The sequence below is a fragment of the Leucoraja erinacea genome, chromosome 21 (genome assembly GCF_028641065.1).
Source record: "Leucoraja erinacea ecotype New England chromosome 21, Leri_hhj_1, whole genome shotgun sequence".
NCBI lineage: Eukaryota > Metazoa > Chordata > Chondrichthyes > Rajiformes > Rajidae > Leucoraja > Leucoraja erinaceus.
This window is the reverse complement of record NC_073397.1, coordinates 32,472,035-32,496,770: the sequence shown is the minus strand read 5'-3', so window position 1 is coordinate 32,496,770 and position 24,736 is coordinate 32,472,035.

Genomic DNA, 24,736 nt, shown 5'->3' with positions numbered 1-24,736 from the left:
TGAAGATAGATTATTCATTGACCACGATCATTCATACGAGGTCAGGCAACGTCTTACAATGCTGCATTGAGGAGCTCAGGGCTTGTAGATTAACGGGAGGTTGCCTGTAGACTGTAGTTTGGTGATGGGCTGCAGATTGACTGGAGATTGACTGCCTAGTTACCTCACTACTTTTCCACAAGGGAAGCCGTTGGAAACTTCAGCAAATACAATGATTGCCGGTTTGCGTGCGCTGCGCTCTACGGAGTGTGTTCGACCGTCCCGACGTCTGAGTTTAGATCATCCTGACGAGAGGGCCTGTACATCCGGCCGTCCATAGCGGCGACTATGGAGGGCTCATGGCCGCGACCACGGATGAACAAAGGAGGACGACTGACTGAACTTTGTTGCCTTCCACCACAGTGAAGAATGCGGTGGTGGATGTTTGTGTTAAATTCTATTGTGTATTGTGTGTTCTTTTTTTTAGTGTACTGCTGCTGGCAAATTCATTTCACTGCACCTTGGTTGGTGCATTTGACAAATAAATTTGACTGACTTTAACTTTAACTTTGACTTTGACACCGCCATGCACCAGCTCCAGCACCAGCTCTGCTCTGCCTCTCTCACAGCTCCGGGCCTTGCTCGCTCGGACCTGCAATGGACCTCAGCACCGTCCGACTGCTTATTTCCAGTTCTTCTCCCCCGAGGCTCCAACACAGCATTGAAAACCCTTAAACCGGGATGTCTTCACAACCACCCATTGTGCTCTGTTTTCCAGCAGCGTTCAGGAACGACGTGAGAACCGAAGGCAGCCACGATCCCCTTCCCTCAACTAATGAGTGCGGGACTTGTGAAGCAAAAGCGAGCCGTCTATTTTTGTTCCCACAGAGAGGTGGGTGAATGCTGAGCAGAGAACAGGTCAAAGTGGCAGTGCCACATACGTCTATTTTATTTACAGTTTGAAGCTGTATTTTAACATTCTAAACTAAATGGAAAGAATCAAATGGTGATCCGTGGGATCAATTGAACATAAGGGCAGGGTACAGAAGCCATTGAGAGCGAGAGAAAGAGTTTGTAATAAAATAATACTTAGCTGAGGAGGACACAAACAATGCCGGGAATAAAGTCAAAGCAAATGTACTGGCAGCCCAGAGGGGTTTTAATTGGTATGCTATCTATACCATTCCACTCAGTCCCCTCAGCTTGATGAACACCTACAGCTCATTAAATATGCACACAAAAACTGTTCCCAGAGATTTCTGGACTTGAATAACTGTCAGATGGATTCCAAAGTAGGTGTCCATCATACACACATTGAACAAGTCACACAGTATGAGCTTGCTAGACTGTGGTTTGCTCGACGTGAGGTCTTTCAATTAGATAAGCTGGCGAGACGGAGCTCATAACCTTGGTGTCGAATTAGCCACGGACACAGATATCAACCTGTTCAAATCTGATACAGCGCAGGAACAGGCCCTTCGGCCCCACCGAGTCCGTGCCGACCAGCGATCACACCCCACACTAACACTATCCCACACACACCAGGGTCAATTCACAATTTCACCAAAGCCAATTAGCATCTACAAACCTGTGCTCAGGGTTGAGAGGGAAAAATAGATCAGCCATGGCAGAGTAGACTTGACGGGCCGAATGGCCTAATTCTGCTTCTATAATTTATGAGCTTATGAAATGGAAACAGGCCCTTCAGCCCATCGAGTCTGCGCCGACCAGCAATGACACTAGCACTATCCGACACAACAGGGACAATTTACAACCTGTACGTCTTTGGAGTGTGGGAGGAAACTCGGAGAAAACCCAGGCAGGTCACAGAGAGAAGGTATAAACTCCATACAGACAGCACCCGTAGTCAGGATCGAACCCGGGTCTCTGGCACTGTGAGGCAGCAACTCTACCACTGCGCCACCGTGCTGCGCCAAATTAATTTAACATACAAATAACTGGCAACAATGCAGCCTACGCATTAAGGAATGACTGAATAACTTTGTGAGTTGTGCAAAGAATCCAGAAATGTTGGCATTGGAACTTTGCAAAGTGCGGCACGGTGGCGCAGCGGTAGAATTGCTGCCTTACAGCGCTTGCTGCGCAGGAGACGTGGGTTCGATCCCGACCATGGATGCTATCCGTACGGAGTTTGTCCTTTCTCCCCGTGACCGCGTGGGTTTCATCGGTTTCCTCCCACACTCCGAAGACGTACAGGTTTGTAGGTTAATTAACTTGCTATAAATGTAAATTGTCCCTAGTGTGTGTAGGATGGTATTAATGTGCGGGGATCGCTGGTCGGTGGGGACTCGGTGGGCCGAAGGGCCTGTTTCCACGCCGTATCTCTCAACTAAACTAAACTAACAACTCTTAAACGACACTGTCGTATCTGTCACCACCCCAGGCACCACTCTCCCGGTCCACACTGCTGTCTGTGTGTGAATGCCTGCCTCGCACATCTCCATTAAACTGGACGTGAGACTTGTTTTGGAGATAGAAGGTTTGTTCTTGTTGGCCATTTTCCAGTTTTCCTTCCCTCCCGCACTTCACATTGACGTGACATTCAGTCAATTTTCCTGAACCTTATCTTTACTCAGCACGTCAAGTTTAGACGACAATTCATTTGTTCATCTTTCTGCCTGTCACATTTATTTCAGTTTGCACTCCTTCTCAACTCAGTGATTTATAGGCTGCCATCTTTGGAAGCGCTGAGCTGGTTTTGTTGCCGTCTAGTTTTTTTTTAAATCTCCTTCTTCCTGTGGAACACCTATCAGTTGGCTTCTAATATCATGGGATGTGGCTGTGGCAATTGGAATTAAATATTAAAAGCAGCTCACGGCCTGGATGAACATTAAGTCGCTGAGCAGTCGACACCACTTCTCCAACCATACACCACACAGCAGACTGGAGATCCAGCACCTCATAGTCATGGCCATAGAGTCACGCAGCACGGAAACAGGCCCTTCAGCCCAACTTGCCCAGGCCGACCAACTACAGTAGTCCCACCTGCCCACACTTGGCCAATAATCCTCTAAACTGATCATATCCATGTACCTGGCCAAATGTCTCTTAAGCGTTATGATAGTACCTGCCTCAACTACCTCCTCTAGCAGCTGGTTCCATACACCCACCGCCCTTTGTGGAAAAAAGTTACCCCTCAGGTTCCTGTTCAGTCTTTCCCCTCCCCCAGTAGTGTCCTACTGGGCCAGTCCCACTTAGGCGGTTTATCAGCGGACTGCTGGTGACTGTCAAGTTGCCGGCAGCCGCCTGAAAAATCGGCAACTGGAATGGCGCCTGTCAGAGTGGAAACACACACACACACACACACACACACACACACACACACACACACACACACACACACACACACACACACACACACACACACACACACACACACACACACACACATCGCAGGCGGGGCACAGGGCAAGCGGGGGGAGCGCTGTCTGAAATTCACACGGTGCAAAGCCAAGGTGATACAGACACACACCGCGATGAACAGGAATGTTGGCGCTGTAATTAAGACGGCTAAAGCACAGTGTACGGTAAGTCCTTTAAAAGGGGGGGACGGGGAATAGAAGGGGGAGAAGGAGTGGAGAAGGAATGGAAACAACTTTTAATAAGCCAGAGATACACAGCTGTGAAGTTCGGCGGACATTTAACATTACCGGTCGGTTTTCCTTGGTTCTGAAAACTCGTACTTATGTTTTTTTCCCCAATGAGTCAATGAAAATGCCCGGTCAGCAAAGGCGATTAACTAAAACTACCTACAAGTACCTCGACTACCCATAACTACATGACGACCCCACTACAACTGCACCTACCAATACAGGAGTATTGATTTTCTCCATGGTGACCAATTTTGGGTCACAGAAAATTTTTCAACATGTTGAAAAATTTGCGGCGACCATATTGAGGCCGCGACTATTTCCCAGAATGCGGGAACTCCTCGCGACCATGAACGAGACTCGCCAGAGACCACCAGCGAACATATGGCGAGCGCAGAGTCTCCTGCCTACGCCTAAAATGTTCCTAAATGGGAATTCATTGGGGGCGAGATGGGGTAGATATTGAAATGTTTAGACTCACGTGAGTCACAAACAAGGGGACATCGCTAGAAAATAAGGATCATGTGTTGGAAGGAACTGCAGATGCTGGTTTACACTGAAGACAGACACAAAAAGCTGGAGTAACTCAGTGGGACAGGCGGCATCTCTGGGGAGAAAGAATGGGTGATATTTCGGGTCGAGATCCTTCAGAAAATAAGGGTAGTCACTTAAACCTGAAGATGCAAAAACATCATCTCTCGAAGGGCAGTTAATCTTTGGAATTGTAGTGGAGGCTGGATCATTGAATGTATTACAAATGGAAGGATTGGACATAGGTTTAAGGTAAGTGAAAATGTCAAATGTATTGCTTTACGATGTGGGCTCCTAGGAGTTTTACCAGTGTTATGGAGGATTTATTTCTCAATTTACTTTATATAGAATTTGAACCTATTATATGCAGGCTATGAAGTCAGTTTTTATTGTATGGAAGTGTTGGATTGTTTGTGATTTGCTTTCTCTGTTATTGCATTGTCATTTTTTGAGATTGTCTCTGCTAATCACTGACCTTGATGATAATTCTGAAGGGAGGTAAAATAGTCTGATGGATGCATGGAACCTTTGCATATTACAAATGTAAGCAAAGCTCCTTTATTTTATGCTAACATTAACAATTCAGATAAATGTCTATTGAATAAAATGGAAGATTTAATGGGAGATGTGTACAATACATCTCCGCCTGAAACACAACATGGGCGGCGCGGTGACTCAGCTGCCTTACAGCACTTAAAGCGCCAGAGACCCGGGTTCGATCCTGACTACGGCTGCTGTCTGTACGGAGTTTGTACGTTCTCCCCGTGACCGCGTGGGTTTTCTCCGAGATCTTCAGTTCCAAAGACGTACAGGTGTGTAGGTTAATTGGCTTGGTATAAATGCAAACAAATTGTCCCTAGTTTGTGTAGGACAGTGTTAGTGTGCGGGGATCACTGGTCGGCGCAGAGCCGGTGGGCCGAAGGGCCTGTTGCCGCGCTGTATCTCCAAACTAAACTAAACTAAACTCATATAACCAAGTGATGGAATTTCCCAGTATTATTTGTTGCAAATCCCCAGTGCGATACATCTCGGAGCTCCCTGCTTCATTTGTGTCCAGAGTCATATCGACAACTTTGCAGACATTTCAATGAATGTTATTGATGGCTTAGTCTTTGAGAAAAAAATCAATCCCACCTACCAATAAATTACCACTTCTGAAGAAGGAATCAATGAGGTTGGAGCCTGGCTATAGAAATTAGTTGGTGCAAATGCAGCGTTATACAGGAGACAGTGAATAACAGTGATGAATTGCCTTTCAGTGAATCCTGCCATCGATGATAATTAATTTTCCTTTATACCTATCAAATGAATATATACAGTTACATTTGCACTTTCGTAAATGCTTTCAGAGCTGCCCAGACAGATTCCGCTGCCTAATTTTCTCAGTAAATATAACACGTGTAACACAATGTAATCTTTTGGTAGTCACATCACGCTGAATCTACAATGGCCAATCTCCAATTTACGGAGATTGCCATCTTCATATATTAGTTAAGACTTTTGATGTCTGGAAAATGTCGAGAAGTACTTTGGCAGTGCAATTAGCCAACAAGGTTAAGATTTTCAGGCACAAAGAGTTCTTAAATTTCATACACTTCCCCGAATTCCACATAACTTTATTTCCTCCAAGGTGAATTATATTTTGCCGAAGGCTTTCTCAATGCGAACAACCTTCAGAAACATCTTAATTAGGTTTCTTCAGCATAATGTTCTTTCCAGAAATTTATATTGCCTCTTTTTTTGTTTGTCTTCTCATCTGAACATTTAATCATTTCATTATTAATTAATGATTTACAAAAATAACAATGAGTAAAGTTTTAAGCTGGCTGGTTTGTAGGCTTTTGCCTTCCTTTTGGAAACTCATGATGATACTTTATTGCCATCTGCACCTATGCACCCAGAGTTACAGAGTGATACAGTGTGGAAACAGGCCCTTCGGCCCAACTTGCCCACACATGTCCCAGCTACACTAGTCCCATCTGCCTGTGCTTAGTCCATATCCCCCCAAACCTGTCCTATCTATGTACCTGTCTAACGGTTTCTTAAACGTTGGGAGAGTCCCTGCCTCAACTACCTCCTCTGGCAGCTTGTTCCATACACCCACCGCCATTTGTGTGAAAAAGTTGCCCCTCAGATTCCTATTAAATCTTTTCCCCTTCACTTTGAACCTATGTCCCCTGGTCCTCGATTCCCCTACTCTGGGCAAGACTACTTGGATACTGAGATCAGTGTGAAGAAGGGTCCCGATCTGTCCATTTCCCTCCTCAGATGCTGCCTGACCCACTGAGTACCTCCAGTACTTTGTTTTTCCACAAGACTATGGTGAAACTCGGAAGTCAATGAACCTGCAAACCTGCACGTCTTTGGAGTGTGGGAGGAAACCGGAGCACCTGGAGGAAACCCTCGTGGTAAAAGGGAGAAGGTCCAAACTCCGTACAGACAGGACCCATAGTCAAGTTCGAACCCGGGTACCCGGCGCTGTGAGGCAACAACTCTGCCGCTGTGCCAGCCTTAAATATAGGTGTAAGGAGGAATGAATATGGAGAGAAATGAACTCAAATCCAGGTGGGTTACAGGAGAGGGAGAGCGAAGGGAAAATAGCTATTGAAGTTTGACCCACTGGAAAAGAAAATACTTAACTTCATTATGTAAGTTCCAAAACAATGACATTTCTGCAGAATGACGTACTTTAGCAACAGTTAAGATGTTTTAACTTAGCTGGCCCCGCTGTAAAGGTTATGGGCTCATGACTTACGGCTCTAGTTTCCGTTTGATCACTAAGATGCATTCCACTGCTTCTCAGACTAAACAATATAAGATTATAAATCCAATTCTCTTTGTAAAAGGGGATTAATTTAATTATAAAGAGCATGTTTTTTTTCCATTCATTTATCATTAAGCGATTTAAGATCTTGGAATTCTTTCTCTATAAGTGGAGGTTGCTATATCAGAATACACTCGCATTGGACATACTTCTACAATATAATCCCCTGTTCAGATTACACATACGTTCTAGAAGGCAAGACACTGTCTAATTGTTCAATGGGGAATCATTTGTTGAAAATGAGTAGCCTTTAAGAAGTCAAATTACCTTAAGCAGATTTAAACTCAGTATAAGGAATTAGAAAGGGCTTTTTAAATAGTGAAATGCTTGGATGGAGTGGATGTGGAGAGGATGTTTCCACCAGTGGGTGAGTCTTGGACCAGAGGTCATAGCCTCAGAATTAAAGGGCGTTCCATTAGGAAGGAGAGGAGGAGGGATTTCTCTAGTCAGAGGGTGGTGAATCTGTGGAATTCATTGCCACAGAAGACTGTAGAGGCCAGGTCAATTGATATTCTCGAGGCATAGATAGATAGAATCTTGATTAGTTAGGGTGTCATGGGGTTATGGGGAGAAGGCACGAGAATGGGGTTAGGAGGGAGAGATAGATCAGCCATGATTGAATGGCGGAGTAGACTTGATGGGCCGAATGGCCTAATTCTGCTCCTGTCACTTACGACCTTAGGGAAGTGCTGGAATAACTCAGCAGGTCAGGCAGCAACTCTGGAGAACATGGATCCACGATGTTTGGGGTCAGGACCATTCTTCGGACTGATTGCAGGTCCCAAAACATCACCTACCCATGACCTCCAGAGGTGCTGCCTAACCTGCGTAGTTATAGTTTTGTTTCGTTTAGAGATACAGCACGGAAACAGGCCCTTCGGCCCACCGGGTCCGTTCCGACCAGTGATCGCCGCACATTAACACTATCCTACGCCCACTAAGGACAATTTTTACATTTCCCAAGCCAATTAACCTACTAAGCTGTACGTCTTTGGGAGGTGGGAGGAAACCTGAAGATCTCGGAGAAAACCCACGCAGGTCACGGGAAGAACGTACAAAACTCTGTACAGACAGCACCCGTAGTCGGGATTGAACCCGGGTCTCCGGCGCTGCATTCGCTGTAAGGCAGCAACTCTACCGCTGTGCCACCATGACTACTCCAGCACTTTGTACCTTTTGTCTTTTCAGCAGCATCAACACTTTCTACTGGATAACATGGGCACTATTTTTACTGGTAAAATGTGAAGCTGCACATTTTCCTTGTTTCGACATACGTCTCTCATATTCCACCTGCCATGTATTAGGAACATGTATAGGATTTGATTAATAGATGTATTTTCAGGCCTTGTTGATGCAGGGAGATGCCACAGCTTTGTTCTTACAGCATTGAAGAGCATTGAAATTGCAGAGAATTGTGGACGCAGCCCAGACCATCGCACAAACCAAACAGAAGAAGGGTCTCGACCCGGAAACTCACCCATTCCTTCTCTCCAGAGATGTTGCCTGTTCCGCTGAGTTACTCCAGCATTTTGTGTCTATCTTCGATTTAAACCAGTTCTTCCCTTCCATTTATACCTCACCCTGCCTCGGGGCAAGGCCAGCAGCATAGTCAAGGACGATTCGCTCCCTGGCCACTCCCTCTTCTCCGCTCTTTCATGGGGCAAAAGGTGCAGAAGTGTGAAAACGCACACCCCCAGATTCAGGGACAGTTTCTTCCCAGCTGTTATCAGGCAACTGAACCATCCTACCACACCCAAAGAGCAGTGCTGAACTACTATCTACCTCAGTGGAGACCCTCGGACTATCTTTGATCAGACTTTACTGGCTTTATCTTGCACTAAACGTGATTCACGCCATTCCCTTTATCATATGTACACTGTGTATGGCTCGATTGTAATCATGTGTGTATTATCTCTCCGCTGACTGGCTAGCACACATCAAAGGCTTTTCACTGTAAACATCAGTGACAACAAAGTAAAAACACATATTGTAGTCACTGACACATCTCCACACTCACATCTCTCTATCTTTCTCTCTTTCTCATCCGCCCATCTCTGCCAAGATGCCTCTTAAAGCCTCTCCCCGTTCTGTGAAGAGGGCAGATTCAAAATAGATTCACCCAGCAGATGAACAACCATGAGATACCTGGTAGACAAAAATGCTGGAGAAACTCAGTGGGTGAGGCAGCATCTATGGAGCGAAGGAAATAGGCGACGTTTCGGCTCGAAGACTAGGAGAATGGGGTTCGGAGGGAGAGATAGATCAGCCATGATCTGAAGAAGGGTCTCGACCCGGAACGTCGCCTATTCCTTTGCTCCATAGATGTTGCCTCACCCGCTGAGTTTCTCCAGCATTTTTGTCGACCTTCAATTTTCCAGCATCTGCAGTTCCTTCTCAAACATGAGATACCTGGAGTCTATTGGTGTTTATTGAGCCATAACAGAATCCCTGGCTTCAATTCCCACCGCGAATGGGCCTGGATAAAGTGGATGTGGAGAGGATGTTTCCACTAGTGGGAGAGTCCAGGACCCCAGGGCACAGCCTCCGAATAAAAGGACGTACCTTTAGAAAGGAGACGAGAAGGATTTTTTTTAGTGAGAGGGTGGTGAATTGCCACAGACGGCTGTGGAGGCCAATGGATAGTTTTAAGCTGGAGGTTGACAGATTCTTGAATAGTACGGGTGTCAGGGGCTATGGGGAGAAGGCAGGAGAATGGGGTTGGGAGGGAGAGATAGATCAGCCATGATTGAATGGCGGAGTAGACTTGATGGGCCGAATGGCCTAATTCTGCTCCTAGAACTTATGAAGAGTGCGCAGCGATTGTAATCTGGCCATTTACTGTGTTATCTGCCTTCACTCAACCCTCAGCAAAGTAACACAGGAGTCTCAGAACTGTTGCTGCATTACTGACCAATAACCTCATGGATGTAGAAATAGGGAACAAATAAACATAGAAAAAGAGGTACAGGAATAGGCCATTCAGCCCTTCGAGCTAGCTCCGCCATTCATGGCTGATCATCTAAAATCAGTGCCCCGTTCCTGCTTTCCCCCCATAATCCCTTGATTCCGATAACCCTAAAGGGCCTGTCCCACTTTCAAGACCTAATGCACAACCTCTGCCCTCGACTCATACTCGCAGCATGGTCGGCACAAGGTCGTAGGTAGGTCCTGATGCTAGTCGTAGGTACTCGTGGCATCAAGTAGGTCGGGGCGTTTTTTCTAGCCCGATGAAAAATGTCCATGAGTAAAAAAGGTCGTGAATTAGGTCGTGAAAGTGGGATGGGCCCTTTACTCTGCAGATGCTAATTAACCAAGGAAGGACACAAAATGCTGGAGTAGCTCAACGGGTCTGACGGCATCGCTGGAGAACAAGGCTTTGTGACTTTTCAGGTCGGGACTCTTCCACAGACTGATTGTTGCCGGCAAAGATCCTATAGCGGAGCAAGATAGACCACTCCTGCTAAATGCAATGGGCTGACGTGTAGTACGCAACGGAACGGAACGGAACGTGGGCCTTTTTTTCATCCATTTCCGTAACCCGACCCGACCCGACCCGACTCTCAGTGTAATCAACGTTGCGGGGGAACAGTTTGTGTTAATAAATTAAAATTCTGAAAATGAGGAGAAGATTTTTCCCAAATAACTTTTATTTTTACGAGGATGTTTCCGTAACCGGCTTCCGTCTCACGGATCATAGTATAGAAATTAGGTGCAGGGATCTTTGGCCCTTCGGCCTGACGGAATCATGGCTGATCATCCAACGTAAACCTGCCTTCTCTCCGACCCTCTGATCCCCTTGGCCACAAGGGCCACATCTAACTCCCTTTAAATATCTTTGGTCGGTTACGAAATGGGGCCGAACATTAACCATGAATCTGCCTTTGTCTTTTTCATCGAGTGGACTATCTTGCTCGCGATAGGATCTTTGGTTGCCGGGGGTTGGGGTGGGGGTGGATAAAGAAAGGTGGGAGAAGGAGTCAGGAGAAAGTGTGGCCGGCAATAGGTGGACACAGGCCAAAGGGGGTTTTGACAGACAGGTGGTTGGACAAAGGCAGATCATCACTTCAGATCAACACTGCCAGGATTGATTCAAAGTTTCAGAAGTTCTTCACCTTCATCGGAAGAACTGTACTGTCGCAGCTGCATGTGTGGGAAGGAACTGCAGATGCTGGTTTACACCAAAGATGGACACAAAGTGCTGGAGCAACTCAGCGGGACAGGCAGCATCTCTGGAGAGAAGGAATGGGTGACGTTTCAAGTTGAGACCTTTCTTTAGACTGAGAGTCAGGGGAGAGGGAGACGTAGAGATATGGAGGGGTAAGGTGTGAAAATGGCAGATCAAAGGGGACAATGTTCAAGGAAAATTTAGAAAGACACAAAATGCTGGAGCAACTCAGTGGGACAGGCAGCATCTCCGGAGAGAAGGAATGGGTGACATTTCAAGAAGGGTCTCGACCCGAAACGTCACCCATTCCTTCCCTTCAGAGATGCTGCCTGACCCGCTGAGTAACTCCAGCATTTTGTGTCTATCTTCTGTCACAGCTGGCCAGATTCTCATCTGCTCCATCTGCCTGTGGCACGTTGACCTTATCTTTAGCCCTCGGGCAGGAAGGAACTGCAGATGCTGGTTTAAACCAAAGACAGACACAAAATGTTGGAGTAACTCAGCGGGACAGGCAGCATCTCCGGAGAGAAGGAATGGGTGAAGTTTCAGGTCGAGACCCTTCTTCAGACTGATATCTTTATCAGACTGTTACCTTTGGCCCTCCTCCTGTTCTTGGTCCCAGTGCAGGGCCCCAGAGGAGCTTTTAATAAAGTATTTATAACAAGAAGCAATGAAAGGCAGAGTGAATTCAATGCACAGTCACACCTACAATGCTGTTGCATCATGGAACCCAGCGAGCGCACCTATTAATTAATCCCAAACAATCTCCTGGCAGGAAATTAATGATGTCTTTAATAGTCTGGTATCAAGCCTTGACCTTTCTGTCAAGACAAGTGTGCTGTGCATGCCAAGTGTTACTTGTACATCAACGATTCAAGTTTGCTGATTGCACTCAAAGCAATAACTCTAACCCATGTATGTCTCAGAATACAGAAGCTAGGGCTGCGGCACGGTGGCGCAGCGGTAGAGTCGCTGCCTCACTGCGCCAGAGACCCCGGTTCGATCCTGACTGCGGGTGCTGTCTGTGCGGAGTTTGCACGTTCTCCCCCTGACCTGCGTGGATTTTCTCCGGGTGCTCCGGTTTCCCCAAACCCTCCAAGGATGCGCAGGTATGTAGGTTAATTGACTTTGGTGAAAAAATTGTAAATTGTCCCTCAAATATAGGGGCATCGCTAGTTGGTGCAGACTTGGTATGCCGAATGGCCTGTTTCCATGCTGTATCTCGAAACTAAACTAAGAATCCAAGCTTAAGCTTAGATTCACTGGACATAGACACAAAAAGCTGGAGTAACTCAGCGGGACAGGCAACATCTCTGGATAGAAGGAATGGGTGACATTTCGGGTTGAGACCCTTCTTCAGACTGTTTAGGGATAAGGGAAAAGATATAGATCTCTCTACTTCATTGCTTATATCTCTCGTTTCCCTTATCCCAAACCAGCCTGAAAAAGGGTCTCGACCCGAAACGTCACCCATTCCTTCTCTCCAGAGATGCTGCCTGTTCCGTTGAGTTACTCCAGCATTTTGTGTCTATCTTCGGTTTAAACCAGCATCTGCAGTTCCTTCCTCCACATTTAACTACACATTTCCTGGTGGGGTTTAGTCACAAGTTATGACTGGAACAATGCATTAGTTTCATGTTTGCCTTCAGCTGGGGTCACTTAACTTTCAAACTGAGCAGCCCTTCTGTGGCGAGTGCCAAAAGCAAATTCATTTGACACAAGTATTTCTTCAATATGCTTTCTGGCTAATCTGTTAAATACACCCTCTTAAATACGTGCAAATGAATGGTTGCCTGAGAGAGGAATGCTTTCAAAACACTCGTCTGGATTTGGTTATTGATAGCTTTTTTACCAAGGCTTCCTTTTATCAAAGCTCTGTGCTGTGATTAGGCCAACTAAAGGAATGCTGGCCACAAACATTCAGGCTATGTCACCAATGTAAGTCGATCATTCCTGCATCCTAACTTGTGACTGTAAATTGAACCAAGTTAGGCTTTACCTGAAGGCATTCAATTACCACTGTTTAGTTTGAGGTAGACAAAAATGCTGGAGCAGCTCAGCGGGTGAGGCAGTAGCGAAGGAATAGGTGATGTTTGGTCTCTCATTTCCCTTATCCCTAACCAGTCTGCAGAAGGGCCTCAACCCGAAACGTCAACCATTCCTTCGCTCCATAGATGCTGCCTCACCCGCTGAGTTTCTCCAGAATTTTTGTCTACCTACGATTTTTCCAGCATCTGCAGTTCTTTCTTAAACACTGTTTATTTTAGTTTAGTTTAGTTTGGAGATACAAGGCGGAAATAGACCCTTCGGCCCACCGAGTCCGCACCGATCAACAATCCCCGCACATTAACATTATCCCATGCACGCTAGGGATGTGTAAGGTTTTCAGTCTAAGGAAGGGTCTCGACTCGAAACAATAGACAATGACAATAGGTGCAGGAGTAGGCCATTCGGCCCTTCGAACCAGCACCGGCATTCAATGTGATCATGGCTGATCATCCACAATCAGTACCCAATTTTACATTTTATTACAAGTCAATTAACCTATAAACCCATGTTTCTTTGGAGTGTGGGAGGAAAGCAAAGATCTGAGAGAAAACCCACGCAGGTTACGGGGAGAACGTACAGACAAGCACCCGTAGTCAGGATCAAACCGGGGTCTCCGGTGCTGTAAGGCAGTTCTCTGCCGCTGTGAACCCTGGCTACAAGAAATGCTTCTGAATGTAAATGGAACCAATTTAGTATTTCAATAATGTCACTCCTTAATAATACCACCGGCTAAAAGAATGTCTTTCTCCAAAAGAGGAGCAGCTGAGACAACTCCTGGGCTGTCGGATGGACACAGCTGATATTTTGGAAGTGGATGGAAGTAGATTTTGGTTGAATAAGACCAGTGGTAAAACTGTTCATGTTAAAATGAGTTTAGTTTATTGCCACGTGTATCTAGGTGCAGCGAGATTCTTTTTGTTTTTGCATTCAATCTGGTAAAATCAGAAAAGCTGTGCGCACCTAGTCAGTACACAAAGAGTCACAGGGTTGGGTGTTTATGCGTGATATTTTTGTGATATTTATTTTAGTTGTTTATCTTTTAATATTTTACCTTGTATGTATCGTTAGCTTTTAGAAATGTTTGAATGGTGCACTGACTGGCTGACATTTTTAAATTTCGTTGTACATGGTTCATGTTACAATGACAATAAAGAAACTATTCTATTCTATATTCTATTCACCATGTTTCTGGTGCCGACAATGTGAAGTTTCTCTCCCACTTTCCCGAGTTACTCACGAATTCTCCGGAGTTTTCCCCTGGATTCAAACTCGGAGATGCCGGCCGTAGGCACTTGGGGTTATTTTTTTGACTCGTGGCCATTTTTCAACATGCTGAAAAAACGTCCCGACTTCATGATGCCCCGAGTTCCTACGGCTGGCATTACGAGCCGCTACGAAATATCTACGGACTCCTACGACCTCTTACTGACTGGCTACGGATTCACTACGGACATTCTCTGAGTTTGAATTGAGGGGAAAACTCGGGAGAATTCGTGAGTAACTCGGGAAAGTGGGACAGTGGCTTTACAACCCGTTGATCATACAGTCTGATCTTCTGCTCCCAGCGGTGATCCAGTCACTGCGTCTGGCCGCGGATGGGCTCTCCCTACAGGTTCCCCTTCGTGCCCGGTGGCTCCCCTCGCTCTCCGCTGCGCAAATCCCCCAACTCTCTTGGCAGCGCGGGTCACCCATACTGAGAGTGGTACAGCATGGAAGCAGGCCCTTCGACCCAACTTGCCCACACTGCCCAACATGCCCCATCTACACTAGTCCCACCTGCCTGCGTTTGGCCCATATCCTTCTAAACCCCTCCTATCCATGCACCTGTCCAAATGCTTTATTAACATTGTGATAGTCCCTGCCTCAACTACCTCCTCTGGCAGCTCGTTCCACCATTTGTGTAAGAGACTTGTCCCTCCGATTCCTATTAAACCTTTCCCTCCTCACAAATCTATGTCCTCTGGTTAGAAGGCTGGGTGACGTCTCGGGTCGAGACCCTTCTTCAGCGCTGAGTTACTCCAGCATTTTGTGTCTATCTTTAGTTTAAGCCAGCTTCTGCTGTTCCTTCCTACAATATGTCCTCTGGTTCTTGATTCCCTTTCTCAGGGTCATAGGGTCATAAGGTCATACGTAATAGGAGCAGAATTAGGCCATTTGGCCCATGAAGACTACTCCGCCATCTCTCCCTCCTAATCCCATTCTCCCGCCATTCCCCCACCAGAGTGCATTTACTGTTCATATAATCAGAGTCCTCGGCTGCACTCTAAGTTCGACTCTCTTCACTTTTCAAAGTACATTCACATGCAATTTTGTAAAAATATTGCACTTATCTAATCAGTAATTATTTACATCTGGAACGTTGGTGCCAGCATAAACTGAATGCAAAAACAAAGCGTGCTTGAATAATGATTTACCCCAGGGCATGGCCTTCTTTTATCTGTGTGTTGCATTCGGATTTATCTGAAGCTAGGTTAAAGCCATGACAATTAATTAGCAGAGACTAATTAAATCTCATCGGAGTGGGGAATTTGTAACGCTGCTCTGACATTTTATTGCTTTTCAAATGATGGCCATAACTCACTGCCTGCATTGTTCCAGGCAAACTCTACCCTCATTAAGTAAGAAGGGAGTCATGACCTCTTCAACTAGCAGAAGAATTTTAGTACTTTGCAAACAACAGAAGTCAAGAGGACAGCACTAAGTTGGGCCCAGCGCAAATTGGAGGAACAACACCTCATATTTCGCTTGGGCAGTTTACACCCCAGCGGTATGAACATTGACTCCTCTAACTTCAAGTAACCCTTGCGTTCCCCCTATCTCCATCCCTCCCCCTTCCTAGTTCTCCGACCAGTCTGACTGACCCTCTAATTAAATGTTTATCTCTGTTGCTTTGTTCTCATAGAAACATAGAAATTAGCTGCAGGAGTAGGCCATTCGGCCCTTCGAGCCTGCACCGCCATTCAATATGATCATGGCTGATCATCCAACTCAGTATCCCGTACCTGCCTTCTCTCCATACCCCCTGATCCCCTTAGCCACAAGGGCCACATCTAACTCTCACCTGCTCCCAGCTAACAATGATCACAAAATAACAGGGCAGCATTTCTGGAGAGAAGAAATGGGTGACTTTTCGGGTTGAGACCCTTCTTCAGACTGAAGAAGGGTCTTGAACCGAAACGTCGCCCATTCCTTCCCTCCAGAGATACTGCCTGGCCCGCTGAGTTACTGCAGCATTTTGTGTCTACCTTCGATTTAAACCACCATCTGCAGTTCTTTCCTATGTCAGGACTTTCATATGAAGAAAGACTGGATGGACTCGGCTTGTACTCGCTAGAATTTAGAAGATTGAGGGAGGATCTTATAGAAACGTACAAAATTCTTAAGGGGTTGGACAGGCTAGATGCAGGAAGATTGTTCCCGATGTTGGGGAAGTCCAGAACAAGGGGTCACAGTTTAAGGATAAGGGGGAAATCCTTTAGGACCGAGATGAGAAAAACATTTTTCACACAGAGAGTGGTGAATATTTGGAATTCTCTGCCACAGAAGGTAGTTGAGGCCAGTTCATTGGCTATATTTATGAGGGAGTTAGATGTGGCCCTTGTGGCTAAAGGGATCAGGGTGTATGGAGAGAAGGCAGGTACAGGACACTGAGTTGGATGATCAGCCATGATCATATTGAATGGCGGTGCAGGCTCGAAGGACCAAATGGCCTATTCCTGCACCTAATTTCAATGTTTCTATGTTTCTATGTTTCTAACAGTGATGTATTCTACATTTTTCTTCACCTCCGTCTCTTTTGATGTCTCAACCATCAGGCTATTGAACACTGCAACCTGGGGCAATACAGTGGCACAGCAGCAGAGTCGCTGCCTTGCAACGCCAGAGACCCAGGTTCGATCCTGACTACGGGTGCTGCCTGTACCGAGTTTGTACATTTTCATACAGAGGGTTGTGAATCTGTGGAATTCTCTGTCTCAGAAGGCAGTGGAAGCCAATTCTCTGGATGCTTTCAAGACAGAGTTAGAAAGAACTCTTGAAAAAGCAGAGTCGGGGGATATGGGGAGAAGGCAGGAACGGGGTACTGATTGGGGATGATCAGCCATGATCACAGTGAATGGCAGTGCTGGCTCGAAGGGCCGAATGGCCTACTCCAGCACCTAGTGTCTATTGTCTACATAGAGTTCAGTACAAGTATCACTATACATCAGCACTTAGATACATCTTAGATAAGCATCTCAGATACGGTACAAGTATAGAGAAGTCGTACACTGAGACAGTATACAGAGTTGCCAGATTTGGTGCCGTGTTCAAGCCCCAGTTGTTGTAAGTGCAGCTTTCTTGGCCTAACCACGAAGGCCCGTTGTCCTGGCAACGTTGCAGGGTCGGCCTGGCCAAGCATAGCCGGGTGGACCTCCGCCGCTGCCCCAACGCTGCACGCCACAGTCACTGAACTCGGTGAATCTGTGCCGACATCTACAGAAGGACACATTTGTAACATGGTCGCCTTTCAACTGTTCTAGGAATCATCCACTGGCCTATGTTTTATTCTTGTTAAGGGAAGGGAATGTCAGCTAATGGCTAAAAAACGATAAATCAGTATGTATTTACTGATGACATTTCACAAAACGTTAACTTCCAGTTTGTTTGGTCAGATTTGTGGACATCTATCAGTTGGCTTTAGACATTAATTAGCAACAGTCGCTTCTAATTATCTCACACTAGCCTGTGTAATTTATAATTATTTTATTGGGCTGGCGAGAAATAAATCTCCAATTAGCTTGTTTATAAGAGGAGACATAATTTCTATGAATTATATTAACAAAGTGGCCTGCTGCAGCAAGCAAGAATTTCATTGTCCAATCTGGGACACATGACAACAAACTCTCTTGACTTGACTTGATTTGACACGGTGGCGCAGCGGAAGAGTTGCTGCCTCACAGCGCCAGTGACCCGGGTTCGATCCTGACTACGGGTGCTATCTGTACGGAGTTTGCCCATTCTTCCCGTGACTTGTGTGGGTTTTCTCCGAGTGCTCCGGTTTCCTCCCACACTCTACACTTGTAGGTTAATCGACTTCGGTAAAGATTGTAAATTGTCCCCAGTGTGTGGGATAGCACACTCGATGGGCCGAAAGGCCTGTTTCCGCACTGTATCTCTAAACTAAGCTAAAATAAACGGAACTAAACTAAACTAAAGCAAAACACAACCCAATTTAAACAGAAATATGCATATAGAAATATTTCAAATATTCCTTTTAAATTTTAGGAATGATGAAAAATCTGATCTTTAGAACAATAGAATAAATATCTTGAATGTTTTTTTCATTTCAAACTAATTTTGTTAATATGATCCCAGGTCATAAATGACAAAGTTTTCTGCCTTTAAAGGCCACGTTTTTATAGAGATGCACGGAACGCAAATAAACTGTTAAATCGACCTTTCCACTACTTAGTATATTTAACATGGATCTTAGTGATGTATTCTCATGTTAATCAAACAATTAAGCAACAATAGAACTACAGCCCCACAATATTCAAGGAAGGCAAACTAGTTATTAGTAAACACAGCTCGATTTAATGAAGTCAGCAGCGTTTTGTTCCAATGTCCAGTTATCAGTGTGTAGGTTGGGTGGCGCAGCGGTAGAGTTGCTGCCTTACAATGCTTGCAGCGCCCGAGACACGGGTTCGCTCTTTGTACGGTCTTTGTACGTCCCCCACCCGTGACCGCGTGGGTTTTCTCCGAGATCTTTGGTTTCCTCCCACACTCCAAAGGCATACAGGTTTGTACGTTAATTGGTTAGATATAAGTGTAAATTCTCCCTAGTGTGTGTGGGGTGGTGTTGATGTGCGGGGATCGCAGGTTAGTGCGCACTCGTTGGGCCAAAGGGCCTGTTTGCACGCTGTATCACTAAACTAAACTAAACTCAACTCAACCCAAGCTGCCAACATGACTCAGATCTCACTCAACAGACAATGCCAAAGTATGACTAACTATTCAAATTCATCGTGACACGACTACTCAAGTGGAGGTGGCTCTATTGGATAGTGGGAGGTATTTATGTTTAGTTTAGCTTAGGGAAACAGCATGGGGACAAGCTGTTCGGAACTGCAGATGCTCATCCCTTACCATGTTACTAAACGACATCTTAATTAGTGCTGCTAACATCTTCATTATAAATGTGAAATAGAAGGCAAAATGTGACAACATTGAACTTCTGATTTGTCTCTGCCCAACATAATATGTTAATAACGTTCTGACTACGGGTGCTGTCTCCGCTGAGTTTGTACGTTCTCCCCGTGACCTGCGTAGGTTTTCTCCGAGATCTCCAGTTTCCTCCCACACTTCGGGTTTATAGGTTAATTGGCTTGGTATAAATATAAATGTGGCCCCAGTGCGTGTAAGGCAGTGTTAATGTGCGGGGATCGCTGGTTGGTGCAGGACCGGTGGGCCGAAGGGCCTGTTTCCCCACTGTCTCCGTAAACTAAACAAACCTAAATTTATGCATGATATGTTAATGAAATTCACAGCACAGATGATCAAATCTTGTCCTGATTTGATGAATGGAAGCAGGGTTTGATGAAGCACTGCGGTTCATTGCCAAGGTTTCCCAAAATGAAACATTTGACAATAATCATTATGTTACTTCCCTAGTTCACATTCATTGCAAGCTACAATTATTCAATCAATGCTAAGCTAATGGTGCATAAAAACATCTCAATAATCTTAAAGTAGCAGCATATTGCCTAAATAATGCATCCAATAAATTTATTTGGGAAGGTTGTTTGCTGTTAAGAATTTTGCATTCACCCAGAAGTAGTTATTCACTGAGTCAATAAGTCTACATTTTCCAATTAAAACGATGCTGGAACAACATACAGTATCTGTTTCTCACTTTAATATGATACCACTTACAGATAAATACACGAAGCAGCGACTGAAATGGGAGCTCTCAATTCCAATCTGCTCTTCTAAATTACTTGTTATTCATTCCATGATTGCTGATCCAATCTTGGAACTTAAATAAATATCCACAATTCAAAGTCTGAAGAAGGGTCTCGACCCGAAACGTCGCCCATTCCTTCTCTTCTGAGATGCTGCCTCGCCTGTTGAGTTGCCGCAGCAATTTGTCTATCCACAATTTAGTGTCTGATGACATTAGCCAGGATCGCACTAGGCATGTGGTTGCGCTAGGCCCTTGGCAATGAAAAATATTCCACTGGGTGGTGTCTGTTTTTGCTTTTGCAATCCCGAAAATCGACGGGAAAAGTCAATTGACGCCCTGTGATGTGAAATTCTTTCACAGCCCTTATTGCGGCAACATCAGCTAGTATTCAGTTATTGGGCTAGTAGATATGAGCTGAAAAATAACTGTTTGGATATCAAATGGAAAAGCTGATCCTGTAAATTGTTCGTCTCTAAGCTTCCCCCCCCCAGTCTAGTTTCAGTAAAAACACTGAACCAAGCACTTGAAACGACTAATCTTTATTTTACCGAAAGCGCGTTACAGATCAACTACTGTACCTATCCCACCGCGGGTTTGATCCTCGTGTCTGCCTGTTCAAGCCCTCTAGGCCTCGCTCAGACAGAGACACTCCAGAAGTTCACCCAGTCCAAAGTGCTCTCCCAGAAGCTCAACGTGTCTGAAGGACTCTGGTTGTGAGGGTGAAAGGACCACGAAGTAATGACCGGTGCAATAAGGGAGAGTTATGTCTACATGACTTCCAAGTTTCACCATAGTCTTGTGGAAAAACAGAGTACTGGAGGAGCGCAGTGGGTCAGGCAGCATCTCTGGAGGGAAATGGACAGACGACATTTCAGATCGGGACCCTGATGATCTCAGTATCCAAGTACTCTTGGCCAGAGTAGGGGAATCGAGGACCAGAGGGACATAGGTTCAAGGTGAAGGGGAAAAGATTTAATAAGAATCTGAGGGGCAACTTTTTCACACAAAGGGTGGGGGGTGTATGGAACAAGCTGCCAGAGGAAGTAGTGGAGGCTGGGACTATCCCAACGTTTAAATAACAGTTAGAGACGTACATGGATAGGACAGGTTTGGGGGGGGTTTGGACTAAGCGCAGGCAGGTGGGACTGGTGTGGCTGGGACATGTTGGCCAGTGTGGGCAAGTTGGGCTGAAGGGCCTGTTTCCACACTGTATCACTCTATGAATCTATGACTCTAGGTGTCCTGACCCGAAACGTTCTGACCCAAAGCATCGGTAGAGGGAACGGACAGTTTGGATTCACTGATCTCAGCCCGAAGAAGGTTCCCTACCCAAAACGTCATCTGTCTATTTCCTTCCCCATATGCTGCCTAACTCACTGAGTTCCTCCAGCAGTTTGGTCCGGATTCCTGTATCTACAATCTCGTGTATCACCCACAGCTGCGCAGTTTTTTAGAGAAGGAAAGCGCATCTTTCAAGTAAATGGAGTCAGGTTAGTTTGACTTGACTGCAAAGGGCCTGTCCCACTTAGGAGATTTTTTTCGGCAACAACCAAAAAATAGTCTGTCGCCACACGGTTGCGGCGTGACACCTGTATTGTCATGAGTTGTCTCCACAAGTGTCGTTACATTTTTCTCGTCGCCACTGGAATTTCAAATGTTCAAAACCTCTCGGCAACAGTGGGCTTGACGTTGCCTGACATTGCCTCTCTTCACCTGTTGTAGGTGCTGTCGGTAGGTTGTCGCCAGGATGACGCCAGGTGACGTGGGTAGTTGCCGGGTAACGAGGTCGGTGAATTCCATTGGCGCCAACCTCCGCCAACCTCCGCCAACCTCCGCCAACCGGTGACAGTCCCGGCTTCAGTTGTCTTCATTCGTCGCCGACAGGGTCGTAGGGTGACTTCAGGTGTCGTAGGTTGTCGCCTGTGTGGTCGCAGGTTGTCATAAGTGGCCGTCGCGAGTCGCGAGGAATTGTGTCGCTGGTCGCCGTAGCTTGACATGGACTAGACGGTAGCTCGTCGTGGGGCGGGTGCATTTCCGTCGCGACACGACAGCGACTATGGCCACAGTTGCCATAAAATCACCCAAGTGGGACAAGCCCTTTGTAATCAGTTTTTCAAATACCACCAATTGTTATCTTATGCCACGACACACTGTCAGAATTGTACCTATCTTTGACAGATCTTTATAAACTGGATATCTAGATGTGCGTGACGATGAGCAAAGAACACTTAATGATAACAATTAACAAGTGGGAAGATTTTAACATACTGATGGTACCAGGTGGCAGGTACCAATTATTGCACCTTAACCATCGTTCAGCTCATGCACTGAGGTGGATGCGCAGTGGAATTGCAATGAATCTACTGAGAACCAAAAGAGTGTTGATAATAAGAAGGACTTGCAGATGCCGGTTTATACCAAAGATCGACACAGAGTGCTGGAGTAACTCAGCGGGTCAGGCCGCATCTGTGGAGAAAATGGATAGATGGTTCTCATGTCATATTTTACTCATCCTTCAGAAATGGCCCATAGCCTTTTTTGTTTTATGTATCTGCATTTGGGTTTTTTTCATGTATCAGGTATCTGTGCACTGTGGACGGCTCGACTGTAATCATATATTGTCTTTCCGCTGACTGGATAGCACGCAACAAAAAAAAGCTTTTCACTGTACCTCAGTACACGTGACAATAAACTAATCTAAACTAAACTTGAAGCAGTTCCACAGACGTACAGGTTTGCAGGTTAATTGGCTTCGGTAAAAATTGTAAATTGTCCCTAGTGTGTTGGATGGTGATAGTGTAACGGGGATCGTAGGTCGGCGTGGACACGGTGAGCCAAAAGGGCCCGTTTCCACGCTGGATCGCTAAACTAAACATGCACGACTTTGGAATGTGGAAGGAAACCTGAGCATCCAGAGGAAACCCACGCAAGTCACGGGGAGAACATACAAACTCCGCACAACCAGCTGGGTGATCAGGATTGAACCCGGGTCTCTGGCGCGGTAAGGTAGCAACACCACCGCTGTGCCAAACCGTGCCGTCCTGTGATATTGGTCGTGAATAATAACTGATTCTTCAGTCTGAACAAGGGCTTCGGCCCGAAACGTTGCCTATTTCCTTCGCTCCATAGATGCTGCTGCACCCGCTGAGTTTCTCCAGCTTTTTTGTGTAACCACTGATTCTTCATGTCTGTCTCCACTTTAATATTCGTGCCCTGTGGCTAAGTACCCACGGCAAAAAATGTATTGAGACAACACCAGAGGCAGTTTGGAAAAGCCCATGAATAAACCAGAACCATTTTATTCGACGAAATGTGTAAGAAGGAACTGAAGATGCTGGTTTAAACCGATGATAGGCACAAAAAGCTGGAGTAACTAAACGGGATAGGCAGCATCTCTGGAGAGAAGGAATGGGTGTCACCTGTCCCGATGCGTTACTCCAGCATTTTGTGTCTAACATTTTGTTTGATCTCTTTGCTTTTCACGTGTATCTATCTGTACGCTCCGTGATGGGCTCAGTTAGACATTAAGAATCTTCTGAGCAAACATATGTTACAACTGTGGACTGCTTTACATGAGCATTGTGTCTTGTTTGAAAAGTGGAAATGCTCGGATTGAAATATTTCGAGATCTGATCGTATTCAAGAACTATTATTCACGGGGAGAATTATTCCCTTTTACTTAAGCCTTTTGAGTTGGTGGCAGGTGGTTTGTTTTTATTGATTTTTTAAAAATAATGTTATTCTTGGAGGTTATCTCCCATTCTTGTGACTTGCTTCCTTCTTTATTTCTGGTCTGCTTTCGCAACATTCTCAATTCCTCTGTTCCCAATGACCCATCTGCTGACCAAAGTGTTCTTTTTATGTGCCAAGCACTTGAGGAAGCAGAATCTATTTTAGGGACATTGGCTATTTTCAACTCACGGAGCGACTGGGAGAAAAGCATAATGAACAAAAGCCTAGTGAACTTCCTCGTTGAATTTGACCTCTGAATTGTGTCATTTTTTGTATTGCTCTCCCTATTAATCATTTAATAATAATGTTACATTTTTGGTTTAAGGTTTACTGTAGTCCTGCGCACCTAGGCACAGTAAAAACCTTTGTTTCACATGCTATCTCATAGAATCATTGATCCAATTACACAGCGGGAGAGTTGCTGCCTTACAGCGCCAGAGACCCAGGTTCGATCCTGCCAAGGGATGCTGTCTTTACGGAGTTTGTACGTTCACCGTGCGACCGTGTGGGTTTTCTCCGGGTGCTCTGGTTTCGTCCCACTCTCCAAAGGCGTGCAGGCTTGTAGGTTAATTGGCTTCTGTAAATTGTCCCTGGTGTGTATAGGATAGAACTAGTGTACGGGGATCACAGGTCAGTGCGGACGCGATGGGCCAAAGGGCCTGTTTTCATGCTATATCTCTAAACTAAACTAAACTATATCAAAATTTAATAGAGATTTGGACAGATTTATGGATAGGAAAGGTTGAGAGGGATGTGGGCCACATGCGGGTAGGTGGGACTAGTGTATCTTCGTCAGCATGGGCAGTTTGGGCTGAAGGGCCTGTTTTCTTGATGTATAATGGTATGACTTCATTCAGAGTTTCTTTAGCACATTAGCTGAGTAATAACTTGTTACTGTGACT